Source organism: Ursus americanus, chromosome 9 (genome assembly GCF_024610735.1).
Source record: "Ursus americanus isolate L20-20 chromosome 9, mUrsAme1.1.p, whole genome shotgun sequence".
NCBI classification, from domain to species: Eukaryota; Metazoa; Chordata; class Mammalia; order Carnivora; family Ursidae; genus Ursus; species Ursus americanus.
The window spans coordinates 68,586,583-68,608,600 of record NC_142135.1 but is presented as its reverse complement, the minus strand read 5'-3'; the positions used below and the strand labels follow the sequence as shown (position 1 = coordinate 68,608,600).

Sequence of the window (22,018 nt, the reverse complement as noted above, 5' to 3'; positions counted from 1 at the left end):
GAAAATCCACTGAAGTATGTGGACACAACAAGTTAATCCTAATCATTTTTTTTATCCTGTATTGACCACATACACAGAATGACGCTGTTTTCTTACGTTCACTTCTAAATAAGAAAAAAGTATAACTTTATAACCTTTTAAGTAAAATAATTATGAAATGGGAAGAGATATTAATGGTTTTTTAAAGATCCAATAAATCATATAAACTAGTCTTTCCAAGTAATGTTTGCAAGTTGCTAAAGATATGAAGAGAGGGAGAAATGACTGAAATTAATTCCGAAGACAAATCCCCATCAAAATGAGAAATAGTGCACTAGCTTACATTAAATGAAAAATCACTCGTGTGGCATAAAGCGGATAGAATAAATCCATTTTTTAAAAGAATACAAATATGCAGAGGAGACCTGTGTAAAATCAAGCAAAAAAGTGAGTAGAAGACTGGAGGCTGACCAGGGAAGGGATGAGCACCACGAGAGCACCATGGTGGGCTTGTCCACCCTTTGGTCTTGTGCTGTCTCCCTAGCCAGTAACCCTCAGCCTGGGGACCCCTCTGTTCAAGCAACTCTCCATGGGCCAGCAGAGGAACGCCCAGTGCCCACCTCCTCTGCTTTGCCTGGGGATGCTTATCTCCAAAGCCCTTTTGGATTTGTCCTCTACGGCACGGATAAGTCTGATTCTGGAGAAAATGGGGAACCTACAGGGTTACAGGATGCTAAGGGGGAGCCGAGGGGGCCGGGCCCATGCATCCTCTTCGAGAACACTTTTAGAAAATAGAAACAAGGTCAGAAGCTGATAGAACAACCACATGTCCCTTAGTTTTTATCAAGAAGACACGCCCATCCTGAGTGTATGACCCTGAACAGCTGTGTTGTCAGCAAGTCGAAAAGAAGAAGGGTGATGTGGCTTTAGGATAATGGGAAAGGCCAGCAAGCTGCTGGGTGTTTTCCAGATCACAAATATTTTTACCGTGAAATCATGGATTCAGCAAGGATTGCTGAGAAGAGATGGGGGGGTGGGGGGAACACACACACACACACACACACACACACACGTTATGTTTTATATTTCTGAAAAGACAAGGGAATTTGTATTGAGTTGTTACTGAGGTTTGTTTGTGTCTGGTAGCGAGTTCAGAATCTATTACCTCATTGGGAACTCTGTCAGGCATCCGAAGTGTATGGGAGAAAACATGCTGTGGGAACCTACCAAAGAGACTGAAAATAGTCCTTACTTTCAAGGTGCTTAAATGCTACCTGTGAGGAGCAGACATGGGCCCAATACAATTTTTTGAGGGCAATTTACAAGTAAGACATGTAAGGCACACAAGAGAGCTGTTTTCTATTTCTTGGAATCTGTGGAGTAATGTGAAATGTTTGCAAATGACCCGCCCCACAAAGTAAGCTGAGGGGCAGCAGCTCACTGACAGCTAGACTCATCTGCTGGTCAGACGAGCGACTCGTGAGGAGAAGAGCCTGTACAAGCAAGGAGGCAGCCTCAGACTCTGGCTCTCAACGAGGTGGAGCAGGACCCCGTCCCACCTCATCGGCTTCGCCATCTTGTTTCTCGGCCCTGTGCTGTCTCTGCCCGCACACATCTCTGGGCAACAGGCCTGCCAGCTCCCAGGTTCCCCCTCCCAGACCACCATGAATAACGTGGGGGGCTAATCTCCCAAAACCTCAATCCCCTGTTCAAAATTTTTCTGGACCTTGTTGCTGGCTCTGTATCATTTATTCTCCAGTGTCTCCAGTGTCTATTATGGTGCATGCTACTTACCTGCTCGTAATGAACTTGCATAATGAATCCATTATCTCCGGTGGATAGACAAAGGTGAAACTTCATAATCTAGCTCTCAAAGTACTCAGTGTGATTCCTTCACCTGCCTTTTATCATACTATTTCTCCACTTTCTTGCATATATGTAGATTCAGCTAAAATGACCCGTCACTAACTCTGTACCCCACCCTCCTCACACCTCTCTTCCTACTGGTCTACGTACCTGGATGCCTTTTCCTCACCTGCCTCTCTAACCTTCCTCTCCAACTTTCAAGTCCTATGCCACCGTCCCCATGAAATAGTCCCTGCTCACCTCAGAATGTTCTTTTTTCCTTTTTTGAACATACACTTTGCACCATCCATCTGGCTATAGAAGATGCTCCGAATTACACTTAGGTGTGTTTCGGGCACGAAGTGAATTTCCCTTAACACAGGACGTTAATTGACACACGGTAAGAACTCCGTAAGTATTCATGGAATACGTAAATGATATACTTGCGTGCTGTCGCCCTCACTGGCAAGGGAGAAATGTCAGATGTTACCAATCGTGTTTAATTACAACACTAGAAGAGGAGAAACAAACAGAAGGAGGAGCCTAATTACTGCACTGACTTTGCCCATGTTTCCAAGGCCATCACAGCCATCTTGCGTATACCCCTCCTACTGCGCAACAGCCCTTGCATTTGTGGCTAGAGATCCCTGCTCACCGAAATATAAAATCCGCATCAGGACACACATGATATTAAAGATAACTATAGACTATATGACAAGCATTAAGTAAAATCATCTTAATGGGCTGGTCTGACCCCAACAACATGTAAACCTTATTTTATTTTATCTTCGGCTTCAAAGGGAGTCTGGCCGTCATCCCAGGAGGCATCTCAGTGAGCAGTACCACTTACCCCAATCAGTTAGAGGCCCTTGTCAGTGGGACTGCTCCCTAGAAAGCTCTCCATGTCTTAAAAAAGATCATGCAACAACTAAACGCATCCACGAAAATAATCTCCTTTAGGAATAGTTTCACAGTATTACATAGGGTTCTTGTTAAATATTTCTGATGGGTGAAAGTTGAGAAGCATATATTAATATATTGTTACACAGATTTCACTGGTCCTGACTAGAGAGTGGGCATGGAAATAAATGGAATGTGTACATTGAGAAAACTTACCAACGGTGATACTCTCAGTTGGGGTTCTGTGATTGAAATGTATAAAGGAACACAATAAGGTAGTGTTCCAATGGGGTGAGATTAATTAGAAATATGGGAGAATGGAATTAAAAGGACTACTGTTAACTCACACTTGTATTCTGGATCACCTCCCACAAACCGACATCCTGTCCAAGAAGGGACTTGTCCATTGTGTAAGTGAATGAGACTTTCAGTCCCAGGGTGACCCTCAAATCTCCTTGTCACTTAATTCTGTACTCAATGTGCTACTGCAACAGGCCCTGCCCATTTCCTAACTATGCAATTCAGTAATTCAGTAATTGCTGATTTTTTTTTAGAACCTTGTCTAAAGCCCAGCGAAAACAAAGCTACTAAAATTGTAATGTGCTAGAACTAGATCAAATTCAGTAGCTTCGAGTTCACAAGAACCAAATGACCATCAATTTTATCTGCTTCCGATTCTCTTGCTAGATAGAGTGTTTTCAGGCAGAAACGGGAAAGTTCTGTTAGCGTTATATATTTGCTTGGTGGATGAAGGGCAACTGAAAAGCTACCTCTGTGCAGGCTTATTCATTGTTTTGCACACCCCAAGATGAAGCAAACAGTCCATGCATTGCAATTGTTTGCCTTTGGTGCTCTATCATTATGAAGAAGTCTGACTTATCGATGTAGATGGCCAATCGAGATTACTTTCATTCACCCATCTGGCCCCAAGAGAGGCCTCATTAATGTGGGCAATGAACAGCTACAGATGAAACAAATGCCAGCTCTCCACTGGAAGTCAAAGCAATGAGTGTTGATCCTTAGTGAATATAGGAAGTTCTCCAGATAACAATTCCACTTACCGTCACAGAGTTTTCAACTTTCTCATCTAAGTGGCGCTTGGAAATTAAATATTCTACTTCCATTTGAGATAAGACACGCTAAAAATTCTTAACCTAACCATTATCTAGCACACACAATCCTGGAAATTAATTGATTAAAAATATTGCCCCATGCTACCCAGAGTTCATGTTATTGCTTAGAAGTCTGGTGTGTTGTTAGGGAATGTGGGAGAAAAAGAGTCCAGTCAGATTCCAAGCAGAGAGTGACTTTTTCCAACCAGATTTGTGCTAAGTATGACATCCATCAGGACGCAGTGGAGAATGATATCACCAGAGAGAAAGAAACACCAAAGAGGACATGGAGAGCACCTACAGGACAAGGGGGGTGGAGAGCTGTGGCTTCACGTGGCCACTTCCACTAACAAGTCTGTGTGGCAGCCATCATCTCACAAAACATTGTGGCAGGAAGAGAGCCTTCAAGACAATCTGCTGAGAAAGACTCAGGACTTAATAATTGCACTTTGAACAAGTACATAAGCAAAAATCTAAGAATTATCAGTGTTGAGGAAAAATTTTTGAGGAAAAAGGGAGTTGGCTTGGAAGAGAACAATCTGCAACACAAGGACAGGATCCAGAGAGGACGACATTTGTTCCTTTTGCCACATTGCTTAAGGACTGATAACACTTCCTTAGTGAGGAGGAACTGCAGATTTGTATCTGAATCCCATGTCTTCTTTATAGTTTGTTAGGTATAAATAACAAGTAGGACTAACTTTACCAGTTTGGGCATCAAAACTGATCACCTCTTTTTTAAATGTGGCACTTGCAACTCCACATATCCTCATTCAGAGAAAGTCTAAGTATCCCCTTGGGGAATGCTGTCCATGCAGGTAGCATTTTCATCCCAGGGGAGCCAGTCTGGGCACTTCTGGTTTCTCTCACAGCCTTCAGAGTCACTCACATTCTGCACTGTTATCCAAGAGGGTGAAGGCTGGAGAGATCCAGAGAAGATTCCAGCTTCAGCCCCCAAAATCCTGCAGCCAGTCCTAGCCCACAACCCCTAGGCTTTAGTTTTCATTGGATGTCACCAGATCAGCCTGCACCTCCCATGTGGTGCCTTGCTTTCCTGGGCCTCGGGGTGCCCTTCCCAAGCAATGAACTCCCACAGGTTCCACTAACTTTCAAATTCTCTTGAGAGTCTTAGCTTCTTCCCTCCCCAGAAGGACCCTAGCTCTTTATGAAAATAGGTCAACTCTACCCCAGAGCTCTGCTTACCAAGAGGAGTTCCCCTTTGTCACACTCCTCTGTGCCCACCCTTCTAAGTGAGGCGTACCTAGGTGCCTACATATGCATCTGTAAGAGGGCGTCCCTCAGCGACTCTGAAACACAAGGAAGTTACCCTTGGGAGATTGTTTCTCCCTAACCACACGAGAAGTAGGCATAGTCAGCTTTTTAAATTATTTGTCTGCATCAACAGACAATAACATATAAAATTAAATAAACCTTTTCACTCTTCATTTCAGAATATGGCTTCACTCGTCCTTCACAAATTATTTCATCATCTTCCTTCAAGTAATTTGATATCCAGGCACCTAGTTGAGGTTGATCCTTCCTAAGGACTACAGCTACTTTCAGTTCCCAGCATGTGGGAAGACAAAACATGATGAGAAACACTTCAGGAGATTTTGCCTTGGGGAGTGATATTCCCCTCTCAGTATGGGAGTGACTAATACGGCATGTGCCACAGAGGGAGGTCCATGACTGTGGAAGCCCAGGGAGAGCCAGTGGGCACAAAACCGATGAGCCTTCCAAAAAGGCAAAAGTGAGTGATAAAGAAGAGAAGGAAGGAGACTGTGTTGGGCTGTCCTGTTCCAACAGCCCAGGGCCTTAGGCAATGGTGGTATGAAGTGCCTCCTTCATCCATGGACACGTGGGCCTGCCAACCATGACAAGGAAAACACAGAGCCATAAGGATGGTCCATTCCAATCTCATGACAGAGTTAATACATGTGATAACCAGATAAGCCAATGAAAATACCAGACAATTATAGTTCTTCAGTCTTTATATTGTACTCAGGGTCATGAAAGCTTCTGTTTGCTACTTTGTCATCAGACTATTAAAAGTTAGACCAAACCTGCCTCTCAGGGTTTTGACTGAGGAATCAAAGACTGGAACTGGATTTCCATCGTCTGGGATATGAAATGAGATCTGGGGAAAGCTATGCAGTCTTGGATACGCTGAGAGGCTGAACGCAGAGTTGTGTACATTGCCAAGTCTCCAGAAAGAGTGCAGAATGGGTGGGGAAGCTGAGGTCCCAGGAAGCCTACCCACTTAACACCTGTCACTCCATAAAAGTGGGGATTGCCTTGACCCATTCATCACTATATCCTCATCACCTCGCTAATGCCTGGAACTTGTAAGACCGCGCAACCAACAGTGGTTGGACAAGTGAATACATCTTTTATACACTATTAAGACAACTGTACTGTAAAAGAGCTTCTCTAATGTCTTAGACATTCCTGTAAGTGATGGAGTAATAATAGAAAACACTTAATTCAGATGCTCCCATGAGTGCTAATGTATTAAAAATGAACAACCTAAGATTTAAATCTTGAGATCCAAAAATGAAGAAACTGATACCCAATGAGATTAAGTACAAGGCCCAAGGTCACATGTCACTGGCAGGACTCAGACTCAGAATTCTAATCAAGGAGTCTGGCTTCAGTCTGTGCCTTGAACCTCTAGAACACCTGCCCATCTGACCACCTGACATGATGTGGGCACATAACTTGGAGTCAGTCAAAAACTTTGCCCAGAGAATGATATTATGAGTACCACTTTGAATCATCTAAGATACTGACCTGTATCTACTACAGCCATTACTTTTCTGTTGGTCTGGCTTCACTGAAATTCTTTGTTCCTTTTGTGACGTCTCCACAGCTCCTTTCATTCATGCACCTGCCTCAGGTGCGTGCTCTTACTATATATCACTTTCTACATGCAGGCCCTGTTTTCCCTCCAGTTGGCTACGTTGGGGCTTCCTTTCGACACATCAGCTGGAAGAGTGTCATAGCTTCCTATTCCTGACTCTTCAACCTCACACAGTAATGGTAGGAGCTAATGATTTTGAGGCCAGTCTGGTTTTTGTTTTTGTTTTTCCAGAATATTGTGCAACACATTGGAAATATTCTAAAGGAAATAAAAAATACAAATAATTCTTCATCAGATGCAGAGATTTGACCATAGGTACTTGACACATTTTTTTTTTCTTTCTGGTCAAAAAAAGGAAAGAAAGTTTCCCTTGGCTAAATGAGAGGACAGAATTAAGAAACTCCAGAAATCAATTATGTCATCCTCTCTCAATAGTTTTTAAAAGGTGATTTAGAGAGAAAGAAAGGGGGAAAAAAAGTTTCTTCTGGCATCACCATGTCTGCCTCCTTTGAACTAATTCTTATAGTATAGAGATCACAGTGAGAAAAAATATATTTACTACAAATGCGTGCAATATAAAAATACAGACCAATTGTCAGTAACCCAGAAGAAAGAAAACTTCTCCGAGAGTAGCACTGAAAATATGTCTCATCCTGCTGAAGATGTGTAAGTTAGCAACAACGTATCCTATAGTCTCAAGGAGGCTCTGAGAACAGAGGGAGGCAAAGGTGGAACCCAACGGTCAGAACTACAGTGAGAAATAATAGGTGTAATCAATGTCCATAAGATGTTTTCAAATATGCGGTTTTGTGCAAGGACTAGCAGTAATAATGGTCCTAACCTGGGTGTGATGTACCGTCCCTTGGAGCTAACTGCTCACCTGCTTCTTGTCCCACCCAACAGAGTACCACTTAGGATGTTTTCTCACACTTACATAAATGAGAAAATCACCTCCTTGGTGCTCTGAAGTACTAATTTCTCTTCCTGGGAAGACCAATCTACCCACAAGAAGAACTGTATTTACATTTCCTTTGTGGGAACTTAGAAAATAAACATGTGGAATTATAGGCTTCTCTCACCTGGTCTCTGTTTTTCCCAGAGTGCTTCACATTTCTGGTTATGGGGGAAGGCTGAGCTTGGCCATCTTGACTACTGAGCCTCAGAACAGAGGCAAATTCCTTTCTGCAAAGCCATCACAAAACACTTCCCTAGACTTGCGTGTGAATTTTTTTAATAGTGCCTCAAATATATTTATTGAATATTTGGAACCATTTCATCTGAAAATAATTTCTAAGTATGAGTAGAAAAAGGGGGAAAGAAATCACGTATATTACAAGAGTTTTTTGTATTAAGATCATTTCATTCAAATGAGATTTGTTCAAAAAAGTATTCATAAGGAAATTTATTTAATATGACTGAAATTTCAAGGGATCAATTTTCATCTCAGTCTTGTGCTACAATAATACTGTAGATCTCCTTTATGCCATAAAGAAGCATCTCTATGTTATAAAAGATAAAATGTTTTTCATGCAATGTATAGACTTTAATCTGCATTTTAAGAAAATCCCTTTGGGCCGGATTCTAATACAATTTCACAGGAAAATTCCTATTGAGGCTGACTGAATTCCAATACAATTTGAAAGCAATTAAAGTTTATCAAAGGAATTATGCAGTAGAATTATTCTGGAAATGAATCAGGCCCAAAGGCAGTAAAACAAGCATATTAGGTCTCTGGAGCAGCTCTGAGAAATTTCTTCAGTTCTATTGACTCACTAAAACTATAGTGTTCCAGTGGAGGGAGGGAGGACAAAAGCCTTTAAAGCAGTTTATACAGAGTCACTTAAGTTTCAGAAACTGAAAACCTTCTTAAAACTTGATAATGTCATTTCCAAATGGGCATTCCTGTACAGCCTGAAGTATAAAACTTCTAGGATGCTTTAATAAAAAACATAATCTAACCCTGATAAACACAAAATTTCCAATTTAAAATCCCTTCTTCTGTGTTGTTCTTATCTTTCTTGAAAATGTCTGAAGGGTCATATTTCACTGCCTCACTACCTCAGTGAGTGCCAGTTAAGAGTTTCACACAAAAGTAGCACCGGAAACAACTCTAAACAAAGGAAGGGAACACAGAAAGGAAGGAAAGAATGTTTCCCCATGCATATCCTTAGGGGTATTACATCATCGGTATACAATACTTCATCTTTTTCATAACATTCTATACTATTAATTAAATTTAATTAATTAAATATAGGTTGCTTTTCATCATAGGAATATCTGCTATATTAATATGTTCTAAGAGAAGTGAATAGATTCTAAGGAAAATGAGATTTATCAGGAGTCTATTTATGTACATGCCACCTCGGGATTCAGTTTGTAAAATTAAGACTTGAAAATCATCAGCACATGTTAGTTAATTGCTTTTAATTAGTTGGTTAAATAGAGAAATAAGATCTCAGGGTAATTAATTCCATAAGTTAATGACTAATATTGTTATGTCAAGGTCATTTTCATTTTAAGAAATTTTACCAAAAACCATGAGTTTACCCTCAATCACAATAATGATATTTGACACAAAAGTCTGGAAAATATGCTCACTCAAGTGAAAATTCCAAAAGGGAAATGAAAGCCAGACATTTCGAGTTAATACACTTTCTTAAATGAGAGAAAATTATATCCAGAATGACAACATGTAGAGCTTCACAGAACTACTCCCCAGCAAAACCACCATAACTGACCGAATTGGAAAAAAAGAAGAAATTTAAAAGTCTGAAAATTTTTCTAAGGACATACAGCAAAAGAAGAAACACTTCTTCAAGAAAATCTCCTAAATCTCAGTAAGAACAGTAAGAGTATTTGGAATTTGAGCCATAAACCCACTCCTTCCCTTCCCCTACTCCAGGCTTAGCACAATTAAATCTCCACTCTTGGTGGGGATAACCAAGAAGATAGGGCTCCCCTCAATTCCCAATCCAGGGGTACAAAAGGTTGCAGAGGCTAAGCCCTTGAGGACTACAGGCCCCTTTATTCCAAAGCCCGCACTCACAGAGCAGAGGTTGTACACCAAGTAGAGCAAGCTGAGAATACTGGGGCCTTGATCACCTTTGCTCCAGCTCACTCATAACAGGGGTAGTTCCATCCTGGGAGAGGCAAACCACAAAGATCCGTGGCTACTGCCCCTACCCAGAGCCCTATTTGCAAAGCTGGAGTGTTACTCCATAAGAAGCAAGCCACTGACCCCACCCACAGCTCAAGAGCTGTGACTTAAAGACTTTGCCTAGGGCAAGAGGCAGGTGGTAAGAGCAAAAAGCACCAAAACTTTCTCTAAAAGAACTAATTTTATTAGTAACAGAGTGTGGGGAAGTTCAAGCCTGAGGCTGCTCTGGAAAACAAGGGAGATTTTGATGGCAAGTAATTAAGAGGAGAATACTAACTGTATGAGGGTAACAAATTAAATCGCTAGCTAGTTTATCAGACAGAACCATGGAAAGAGACAGCCAAGAACCCTCCTAGGATCAGACCAAATCTCACAGCTGGCCTCAAAACTATTCCAGCAAAGGGGTCCAAATTTAATTGAACCGGATGTGGAGCATTTTTTGTCTCAGGGCATTGTCAAAAACAATGAAGCAATCAGCCAGGAATTAGTGGACCTAACAGCTAGGGTGTGAGGCAAAGAGCTTAGCAGAGACGTCAAGGAAAGAGACCACCCAAGAGAGTCCTGTTACATCACTGTCATCCTAGGATGACTGTGCACGTGCCCAGAATTGCAGTTCTCTAAGGAGCCACATCATAGGCTTTACAGTGCATGGAGTAATAGATGTGATAAAAAAATAGTCCAGACAAGTCATTAAACAAATAACCAAAGCAAATAACAACAAAAACAAGCAGGGGGTGGAGTGGGTAGAAATGGGAGAAAATGAGCAGAGGATCAGAGAAATATGGGACATTATCAAGTGCCCTAACAAGGGGCACCTGGGTGGCTCAGTCAGTTAAGCATCTGTCCTCGGCTCAGGTCATGATCTCAGGGTCCTGGGATCAAGCCCCATATTGGGCTCACTGCTCAGTGGGGAGTCTGCTTCTCCTTCTGCCCTTCCTCCCTGCTCTGGCTGTCACGCACACACACTCTCTCTCTCTCAAATAAATAAAATCTTAAAAAAAAAAAAGTGTCCTAACATTTGCATAATAGAAGTACCAGAAGGAGAAGAGAGAGGCAGAAAAAAATATTTAAAGAAGGAATGACCAAAAACATTCAGATTTGATGAATATTAATCTACATATCTAAGAAGCACAACAAACTCCAAGTAGGATAAACACAAACAGATCTACACCCAGACACATCATAGTAAGAATGGGTAGCAGAGGGCAGGTAACAGGAAGGGCAGGAAAAAAAAAAAGAAGAATTTGATAGCAGCAATGTAAAAATGATTTGTCATGTAGAAAGGAACCCCACTAAGTTTAATGGCTGACATCTCATGAGAAATAATGGAAACAGTGGAGGCCAAAAGGCAGTGAGATATCATATTCAAAGTGCTAAAAGAAAAAAAAACCTGTCAATCAAGAATCTTATATACAACAACTATCTTTCACACATAAAGATAAAATAAATATATTCCCACACAAACAAAAAGAATTTGTTGCTAGTAGACTTGCCTTACATGAAATTCTTCAGCCTGAAACCAAGTGACCCCTCACAGTAATATGAATCCATACCAAAAACCAAAGAGCACTAGTAAAAGTAATTATGTAATTATAAAAGATAGTATAAGTGCATATTTCTTCCATCTCTTACTTAAAAAGCAATTGTATAAAACAGTATTATATAACTGTACTATTAGGCTTAGAATTTATAGAAATGCAACATATTTGACAATAATAACATATATGAGGTAGGTGAAAACGGAGTAAGAAAATGGAGTAAGAAAATTACACAGATAGCAAGGTGAACCCACAAGGCCAAATTAAAAGAGCGAGAAATGAAAAATAAGAAGGCTAATATAAGAAATTCTATATGTAAGAAATTCTATTTGTCCTTTCTTTGCTTAGCTTCTTTAATAGACAAACAACTCTATAAAGTAATGATTATAACAATATATTGCTGGGTTTGTAGGATATAGATATGTAATATATAAAACAATAATAACACAAAAAGGAAGAAGAGTGCATAAATATAAAGTTAATATTTCTGATAGCACTGTAATTAAGTTAGTATAAATCTGAAGATTCTGATTAATTACATGTATACTCTATGGGGCACCTCAGTGGCTCACTTGGTTAAGTCTTGGTTTTGGCTCAAGTAGTGATCTCAGGGTTATGGGAATGAGCTCCAATATCAGGCTCCAAGTTCAGCACGGAGTCTGCTTGGGATTCTCACTGTCCCTCTTCCTCTACCCCTCCCCCTGCTCATGTTCTCTAAATAAATAAATAAATGCATAAACTTAAAAAAAAAAAAGCCCTAAACACGTATATAGTAAGCTCTAGAGCAGCCACTAAGAAAATAAAATCCAAAGAAAGTAAAAGAAAAAAATCATTAGAGCAATTTAAATAGTACAATGTGAAATATTCACTTAATGCAAAACAAAGCAACAAAGGAGGGACAGAAGAACAACAAAGACAGGAGACATGTAGGAAACAAGAAGTAAAGTGGCAGGCATAAATCCAACTATATCAACAATAACACTAAACGTGAATGGGTTAAACAATCCAATCAAAAGTCAGGCTGGATCAAAAAACAAGATTCAACTTTAAGTTGTCTACAGGAGACACATTTTCGATTCAAAAATACAAATACACTGAAAATGAAAGAATGGAAAAGACAGACCATGCAAATACCAACCATAAGAAAGCTGCAATGGCTAAACTACTATCTTACAAGGTACTTTTTGAAGCAAAAAAAAAAAAATGTTTCTAGAGATAAAGAAGAACATTTTATAATAATATAAGAACTCCTTCAGAAAGATATGAAAATTATAAACATATATGCACCTAACAATAGAGCCCAAAAAGCCTGAAGAAAAAAATTGACAGAAATGAAAGGAAAAATAGATAATTCAATAATAATAGTTGGAACCATCAATATCCTATTTTTAATAATAGAAGTAGGAAGATCAACAAAATAGAATAATTGAACAACATCATAAACCAACCAGACCTAACAGACATCTAGAGAAAACAGCAGAATACACATTCTTCTCAAGTGCACATAGAACAATCTCCCGGATAAACCATATGCTAGACCATAAAACAAGACTCAATAGATTTAAAAGGATTGAAAACATACTGAGTTAGTCCTCTGACCACAATGGAGGAGAATTACATATCAATTAACAGAAATTTGGGAATTCATAAGTATGTGGGAATTAACCAACACACAAGTAAATAATCATTAAGTCAAAGAAGAAATCACAAGGCAAGTTAGAAAATACTTTGAGACAAAGCGCGGCACCTGGGTGGCACAGTGGTTAAGCATCTGCCTTCGGCTCAGGGTGTGATCCCGGCGTTACGGGATCGAGCCCCACATCAGGCTCCTCCGCTATGAGCCTGCTTCTTCCTCTCCCACTCCCCCTGTGTTCCCTCTCTCCCTGGCTGTCTCTATCTCTGTTGAATAAATAAAAAAATAAAAAAATCTTTAAAAAAAAAGAAAAGAAAAGAAAAGAAAATACTTTGAGACAAAGAAAGCAAAAACATAGAAAGCAAAACTTATAAGATGCAGCAGAAAGTAATGCTTTGAGAAGATTTTATAACTGTAAATGGCTTTATTAAAAAAAATCTCAAACCAATAACCTAATCTTCCACCTTAAGACACTAGAAAAATCACAAACCAAACCCAGAGCAAGCAGAAAGGAAAAAATAAAGATTAGAGAAGAACTTAATGAATTAGAGAATAGAAACACAGTAGAGACAACCAACAAAACCAAATGCTGGTTCTTTGGAAGGAGCAACACTATGGGCAAGCCTTTAGCTTGACTGACCAACAACAAGGAAAAAGACTCAAATTATCTTAATTGACAAACCTTCTGAGGACGATATTACTTTACACACCATCAGGTACATTAATCACCATGAGTCAGACACGCTTTCAGATGTGTAAGCTATGTGAAAAAGCACCTCAGTTTGTTGCTTTTTTTTTTCCTGTTAGGTAAACAAATCCACCCTAAATTACATTTCAAGACCCGTGAAATTTGTCATTTATCCCAAGCTAACCCCCCACCCCCACCCCACCCCCACACACACTTTTGCTTTGGAAGGCTCCTTCCTCAATTTCAGGGCCCATGACATACCTTCTACTTTGCTTGCCAGACACCCTCAAAGCAGGATAGATTTGAGATCAGTTATTTACATCTGTGTTGATTTACAAATTACACTTTCAAATTCATTCCTGCGTAAGCATCACTCTCACCAGTATTCATATTCGGAGTCTGAGGTACCGAAGTGTGGAAGGAAGAAAGGGTTTCCTGTGTTAAAGATTAGTAAGTCTTCACGAACCTCACCAAGGGATACACCAGGAGCGGAATCAAGTAGCTCATGTCAGTCTTTTGACCCAAAAGATAGACGATCAATAAATTTGATTGCTTCAATTAAAAAACATGGGGTAGAAAAATACGGGCAAGTAGGTATTTCCCTAAAGGTCATTTGAATTGTTATGCTTATCTTGTGTTTTTCAGAGACAGATGGTTGGAGACCACAGGAGGCACCGGAAGTTAAATCCCAGACCAACCCTCTGACTGCTCAGTACCAAGCGCATGGGGGCAGAGGCCGGGCGCCTGCACCCCGCTTTCAGGCCCGAACACGGGCTCTACCAAAAGAGTGCCAGGGCGCCTTTCGACTGGCTTCTCATCCACAAGAAAACGAAATCTTTGGAGGTCATCTTTGGATGTCAGCTACAAATGAGGCGACACCTACGACTAATGTTCGGCACGTGTGTGCCGTGTTTTAGGCTAGGAGAGAAGTCTTTATGCCGCAGTTTTTGCAACCACGCTTTGCCATTTCTTCATTTTTGCATACGAGAAACTACAGAAAGGAAGAAGAACCCAGGGCTTCTCTCTGCTCCTCAGAGGCTCTGCCCGATGCTGCCCTCCTATGGTCCGGGGCTCAGGGCGACCCCTAACCTTCGCAAGCCCCCCCCACCCCTTTCCCTCACTCCGCTGCCATACCCGTCCTTTCTCTCCCTGAACAAGACTCTACCAGGATCTTCCTTTGCGGTCATTTTCAGGGATTCTCGGTGTGATTTTTGTTTGTATTTAATGCTTTCGTTATCACAGCCTCTACCCAACACATCTAAAGTCTCACAACACATACTTCTTGCACCTGCATGACTTCTAACTTAGATATTTTGCATCCCCAAATCCCTCCAAATTAGGACTATGAAGTCTTTAGTTTCACAACAATAATTATAACAAATAACATTTATTAAGTACTTGCTTTGTGCCAGGCACTCTACTGATTTACATAAATTATCTCATTCTGTCACATCTAACTGCTTCTAAGCATATGCTTACATTCGCCAGTAGCACTTAAAATTAATTAAAGATATTGTTGATTATCTTGGAAAGCAATGGCTCAATATACTGAAGTAAAATCCATAGAATAAAATATTTTAAGATCTTACAAAATGTACAACACTGAATTATTATAGGTTACTATTAAATTTATGTTTCTATCATGGAAAATAAAGCAGTTTCTGGTATGCTATACCCAAGTAATTTTTATCCCATTTTTATGCCTTTCTCAAACTCCTAGAAACCAGAGCTTCTAATCTGTCAAATAAATACAATTAGATTCATACATTCAATTTGATTCTTTGAGAAATATATAAAGTGATTTTGTTCTTACATTAATTCCCAAATTGTTTTGTATAATAACCAGCCCGACATTAATTGTGGTATGAGGACTGAAAAGCAACATGAGATATGACTTTTACTAATCCTTCACATTCCATTTGCAAGCTGTATGCTGCTCCTGTTCAAAACTCTTCTTTATTATCAAGAATTACATTATTCTCCGAAAGAGTGCATTTTCTCTTGGAGACAGGAAATGAAGGATTGCTAACACTGGGAAGGTCTTTTTCCTGACTCGGTATTAATACATGATATATATTCATATTAATAACAACTCTGAAAACTAGTTTCATTTCTTCTACACATAAGCAATAAACAGTATGTGCAAAAAATCCGAATCCTAGCAGCAGTGGTGTGGATATACAGTATCGGGTTTCTTTTGAATGTACAGCCATTTCTAACATTTCATTAGCGCATGTGAACAGGCAACGGTCACAGATGTCCATCAAAGCTGGATTAGATGAAGACAGACAATGCAGGCTTTGAGGACAAACTGAAGCTGCAGGTCCAAAGTTTCCGTTTCTCATTGAAGGGCACTGTAGGATCATTGTCTTCCTCCTCGAGGCAAAAAGAATGAATCAATTATGTTACTGACATCCCTCCACAGCCGACTGAAAAGTCTTTTTTTGCAGTCCAACAAGAGACAGTGAAAACTCAAGATTTCATAAGAAAATGTGGAAATTTCAAAAATATCTTCACACTCGAGTTTGTCATCTCTGCACTCTTTCCATAAAGTCTACCATCATTTTATTTCTGTGGCCAAATCTAATGCAAAACTTCACAGAAGTAAGTGTTTTCACCTGAAGTAAATGCTTCAACTGCTAAACCAAAAATTTCTGAAACGTTTCATAATAAAGTTCAGCTTTAAGTTATTGTTAACTTACATTAATTTCATGTATATTAATCGCAGATGATAGCTGATTGCATCCAAAGGCCACTTCTTGCTAGCCCCCAAAGAACTTTGCAATTCTATTAAATAAATGGATAATAATAAATACAAAATAATACATGAAACAATAGGCTTTTTTGAGATCGTGATTTCCCATTTAGGAAAACAACATCAGCTAAGATTTTAGTTCAATAACATCTACTTGTGTTGCCAGCGATGGGAGTGGCGAAAGCAACGTTCATATAGTTGCTGCAGGTTAACTGGTCCGCTCTTCTGGACAATAAATACCTATTAAAATTCAGATGCATATCCTTTGACTTGAAATTATATTCCTAGCAGCTTATTGTACAGATATAACCATCCAATCATATTAAGTTTTTATGTTAGGATAGTCACTGCAGCAATTAAATGACTTCCTTCCTTAATAAAGTAGGACACGATAGAGTACTTGAAAAATGTCCACATATGCCATATGTGTATGGATATGTTGTACATACTCACATACACATGTCTGCCCACGTATGCATATGTACATAGAGATACGTGCAATTTCTGGAACAATTTATCAGAAAGTATTTGTAATGTGGGGTATATTTTTCAAAGAAGATATTGAGTCCTAATCAAATCTTTCAGATCTCAGATAGAACTTCAAAGGTAAAATAGGACTTTGTGCATATATTTGACAATTATAACCCAGCAAATTGTAAGTCAAAGTGACTCACATGAAACTGATGACCAAAATTGTGAAGCCACAGCATTTCAGAGCTAAAAGGAACCTAAAGTTCATGATGTATATACATTTTTTGCAAAAGAAAAATAACCTGGGGTCCCCCATTTCCTAAAATGTGTTCCATGTAAGTAAAAATTAGTTGGAAAAATGAATCCATGTTAAAAAAAAAAAACTGAAAACTCTGGTTAAATACAGCAATATATGGTTCTTCTATACAAAATCACCTCAGAGTCTCTAACATGCTAATGTGCACTATAAATCTCCAAAAGGAGGTTATTATATCCAGGATTCTCCGAATTTGTAGACAATCAGCTCTTGACTTAACAAACACCTTAATGGGTATCTTAATGGCTCCGCAGAACACATTTGGAAAAGGCCAGTCTACAGGAATATATATTCCAAGTTTATCAAGTAATGAAATTTCATTTCAAGAATATATGAAGCCATTCTAAAAACTAAACTATAGTGGTCCAAAATACCAATTAAACAAAAGATAGTTAATACGTGATCTCCCTAATCATACAAATTCAGGTCTTAACACAAAGCATTTTAAGAGTGCAACAGATGCACGTGCCCATTGGTGTCTCGTTCATCTTGAAGTTCTAAGGGTCTGATGTAAATGGTTTTCAACAGATGCCAAGTGAATTCTAATCTACCAGAGTGTGGGCTCTTCCTGGTAAATTTAGGTACTCACTCTGCTAAAATCTCCCTCAAGAAGAATCTAAAGATAATAATGCCCCCTGCTTGCTGAGCTTTTTCTCCTCTACAAGGCACTGGGAGGATGATCTTTATGTTAGCTCCCCCAGGGACAGATGCTTGATGTTCACTCAGAGACCAAGTTACCTGGGAAAATATTTCAATTGATCACAATCTGGGGTATGGATTTGGAATCAGGGAGACCAAGGTTCCAATCCCAGCTCTGCCACCAACTTGCTGTGAGATTTTAGGCAATCGACTTGCCCTTTCTGAGCTTCAGATGATAGCAGAGCCAGATGGAAACTTCACAGGGTTGTGTGACAATGTAGTAGGACAACAGATAAAAAGGTGAACAACAGTGAGTCCCAGGCACATAATCGAGCTACTAGTAAGGATTTCGGTTGATTCTACAGACACTAGCTGAAAATTGAACTACACTATGGTCTATTATTTTCCATAGCATGTGTTCAAAATTTACTTTTCAGAATTTCAGAGAAAGTTTTCATGGAAGGAAATTACACTTCATCTCATTTGCACTGTGTTCCCAAGGTCCAATGCAATATCTGGCCCATGGCAAACACTCCAAGAACATGCAAGTGTGTGTACATGCATGAGTGTGGTGTGTGTGTGTGTGTGTGTGTGTGTGTGTGTGTGTGTGTACATACATAAAAAAGTATAACAAAATGACAGGGGAAACTTTATGATATAATTTTATTTAATTTTTAAAATTTTCTCAAAAGTACACATTCACATAAAAGGTTAAATAGTTCTAGAACGTTACGTTTATGAAAACTAGCAGGTCCCTGTCTCTTATACCACCAATTCCCTCAACTCTTTTAACTGATTATTTTATTAACACCACAGAGCTAAATAATGTGACTGTACACTCCTTTTCAGTTTTTAGTATTGTCTCTTGACTTTCCCCATGGAGAATGAAGATGTGACCCTCTTTCCTCCTGTCAGAGACCACCCCCCCACATACACACACACACCACCCACATACATATAAACTCTTCCCTCACTCCATCCTTACAATACCGTTCTATAGTAATTTTGGCTGGGTCAATTTCTATCCTTATTATTGTGATGATGTAAATCTTATCCAGAGCTGAATTATGTGTATTAATGTATCATTTTTTCCCTGCACTTCTTTTTCCCCTCTGGAGTGGATAGCTATAATTATCTTGGGTTTTTTCCACCTTGATTTTCTAGGTACTCAGTCCAAAACTACCTCCCAACCGTCTGACTCTCAAGAAGTTAAAGATATATCATGCAGTCCACCAATTTCATCTTCCTGGAGAAAGTTCTAGAACCTTCTCATTTGTCCACATCTGGACTCACCGCCTCCATCCCTACAACTCCACTTCACAATCGTTCTGGGCGTCTCCTTTGCTCGATCTCCTGTTTCCCAAATCCCCCATCTGTTTTCTCCATTTTGGTGAAGCACATCTTCTAGTAGTTTCCTAGGAAATTATTTTCAATGATCTTGATATTTAAAAATGACTACTTGAAGTGTGGGTAAAAAATTCTAGGTGAGTTGTAATTCTCCCTCAGAATTCATGCTTGACGTTTAGCTTCCAGTGTTGCTCTTTATTAGTCTGATGTTCAAATTCCAGGTTCCTTCAATGTTTTTTCTCTCTGAAATTCATCCCTCAGTGTCTAGAAATATCACAGTGATAGTGCCTTGCTGTGGGGGCATGTTGATCAACTGTGCTGGAAATTCAATGGGTCCTTTCAAACTGCAACTGTATGTCCATGAATCCTGAGAAAATGTTTAAGTGATTTTGTTGCTGTTTCCTCTCCTCCATTTTCTCTAGTTTTTCTAGTTTTCCTGTTATTTGGATAATGGACTTCCTGCATTGGTTTGCCAATTTTCTTATTCATCTCCTGTTTTTGCTCTACATTCTAAGAGATTTCAGTTCTGTCTTCTGATTCTACTACAGAAGTTTTCATTCCTGCTATCATGTTTTCCACTTCCAAAAGCTTTTTAGAATATTCCTTTTCTTCACAGCATCCAATTCCCATTTCATGGTTGCAATTTCTTCCCTTGCCTCTCTGAAGATATGAATGACCCCTTTTTTGAACTTTTTCTAAGTATTCATTTCTTATGTCTCGCCTTCTTCTATTTGTTTTGGGCTCTTATGTAATATACACCTTCTTCAAATGTCCTTAACTGTTCATGCCCAAGAATGGGAACAACCGCTATAAAAAAAAAAAAAGACAAAACAAAGAGACAAAAACAAAACAAAAACAAAAACAAAAAACCGGAGTGGAGGCTCTGAGCACACAGAGCCTGCCTTCACCTTCAGTCCTGCTTTCACCACAGAAGGTACCAGCTGGGCCATCTCATTAAAGAAGTCGCTGCAGTTGCTCAGATTCTCCAGAAAGTCCCTCCCTGCCCCCTGTCTAGAGAGTAGACGCCTTTCTGCCAGTGTCCTGGAGGCCAAGTGGGGGAGGAGAGAACATAGGCATGAGGATATTATTTAATTACCCTATTTTACCCTAATACTCAATTGCACCTAGGTCCCCTAATAGGGAGATTCTCTCTTCATCAGCTTTTAACCGCTACACAGGATCTCAGTCTCCTCTCACTCCAACATCTAGAGATTATCTGTTACCACCAATTCCTGAGACTTTGAGAGATTGTCACGTAAACAGGCTTGTTCCTCACATCTGCTAAGTCTGTTACCTCACAACCATCTGCTTCCAGCTTCCAAAATATTTTTGCTGTTGTCTCTTTTGTTTTCTCTATCCTTGTAGGTTTGTGCACTTAAAAAAAAAAAAAAAAAAAAAACCTTTCCTGTCATTTTAATGCAATTTGTGGTAGAAACAAAATTAATTGCCTATGTTCAGTGGATTATCATTATTTGATATAAAAGTTATTTTTTATATATTTATTTTCTCAAGTTTCTACCATAACTATATTACTTGATAATCAGAATATATATTTATTCAGAAAAACCATATAAAGAAATGATACTTTCATTATACAAAGGCACTTAGACTGACTTGCTCCCCTTTGGGACTTCTTCCAAATACCCATTTATGTGTATATAAAAAATAAGAAAGCTTAACTCTAAAAAAGAACGTTCTATCATACGATGATCACTGTTCATGACGAGACCCTGAAGTATGGCCATATCCTAAGAAGTCCTCTAAATCATCTGTTATTTCAGTATAATTTTAACAGATGCTATCTTTCACATGTGAGTATTTCTGAACTTTAAATTACCTTCTATGAAGAGACCCTAGGGAATGCGTGCAAATCAAATCACTACTGGGAGAATTTCCTGAAAAGCTATCAAAAATAAACAAGCACGTAAAATTAAAAGAAATAATAATAAAATAATAAAAAGGCACGCGTGCACACGTGCCCTACTTCTCAGAGGCCACCGCAGGTCCCAGGGCTGACTTAAGTACTAGTCTGGCTCAGCTCACTGATAATATATTAAAGTTTCCCTCCCTAAGTAGGATAATTCAGGGTAAAATCTCCAAAATAAGAATCTTTTAAGAGATAGGGATGGGGGTGCCTGGGTGGCTCAGTTGGTTAAGCATCTGCCTTCGGGTCAGGTCATGATCCCAGGGTCCTGGGATCGAGCCCTGCATCAGCCTCCCTGCTCAGCGGGAAGTCTGCTTCTCCCTCTGCCCCTCCCTTTGCCTCTCCCCCTGCTTGTGCTCTCTCTCTCAAATAAATAAAATCTTAAAAAGAAAGAAAGAAAGAAAGAAAGAAAGAAAGAAAGAAAGAAAGAAAGAAAGAAAGAAAGAAAGAAAGAAAGAGTGATATGTTAGACATGAGGATTCTCTCTTTCAGAATGGTCTTTTGTCCTATACATTAGAAGAACACTTTCTCGGGGGAGTTTTCACATGCTGCTTTAATTTGGAGTTAGCCATGTGCCTGATTTACTCCCAACAGAAGGCTGTAAGCCCCTTTGGGGAGAGTCTATGTATGTCTGATGATGTTTTCATTTTCACACGGCCCTTAGAATACAATCATACACAAACCAAAAGGCTAAAAATAAATGTCCTTCCATGACAAACAAGGACGCATGGCCACCTTTTTTTTCCCCCAATATACCCACTAATAACACCATCAGGTCATGAGGAAGGAAATAAAGAGAGAAAGGAGGAAGAGAAAGGAAGAGGTCAGGGGTGTCCAATGCATTTGAAGATTCA

At 39.4% G+C, this 22,018-nt stretch overlaps 1 protein-coding gene across 3 annotated transcripts in view; it reads right to left on the bottom strand.

Annotated features, from left to right (window-relative positions):
* Positions 1–15,083: 15,083 nt before the first annotated feature.
* The window catches only part of CA8 (carbonic anhydrase 8 (inactive)), an 88,565-nt gene continuing 81,630 nt past the window's right edge, over positions 15,084–22,018 (bottom strand). Inside the window, exons 9-10 of one of the 3 annotated variants that reach the window (XR_015725843.1) lie at positions 16,415–20,281; positions 15,084–16,088 (exon numbers count right to left, since the gene is read on the bottom strand). The gene's annotated coding sequence lies outside the window, so the exon portion shown is untranslated. The remainder of the gene's footprint in view (positions 16,089–16,414; positions 20,282–22,018) is intronic. The other 2 variants (XM_045789045.2, XM_045789047.2) reach the window with 2 other exon arrangements.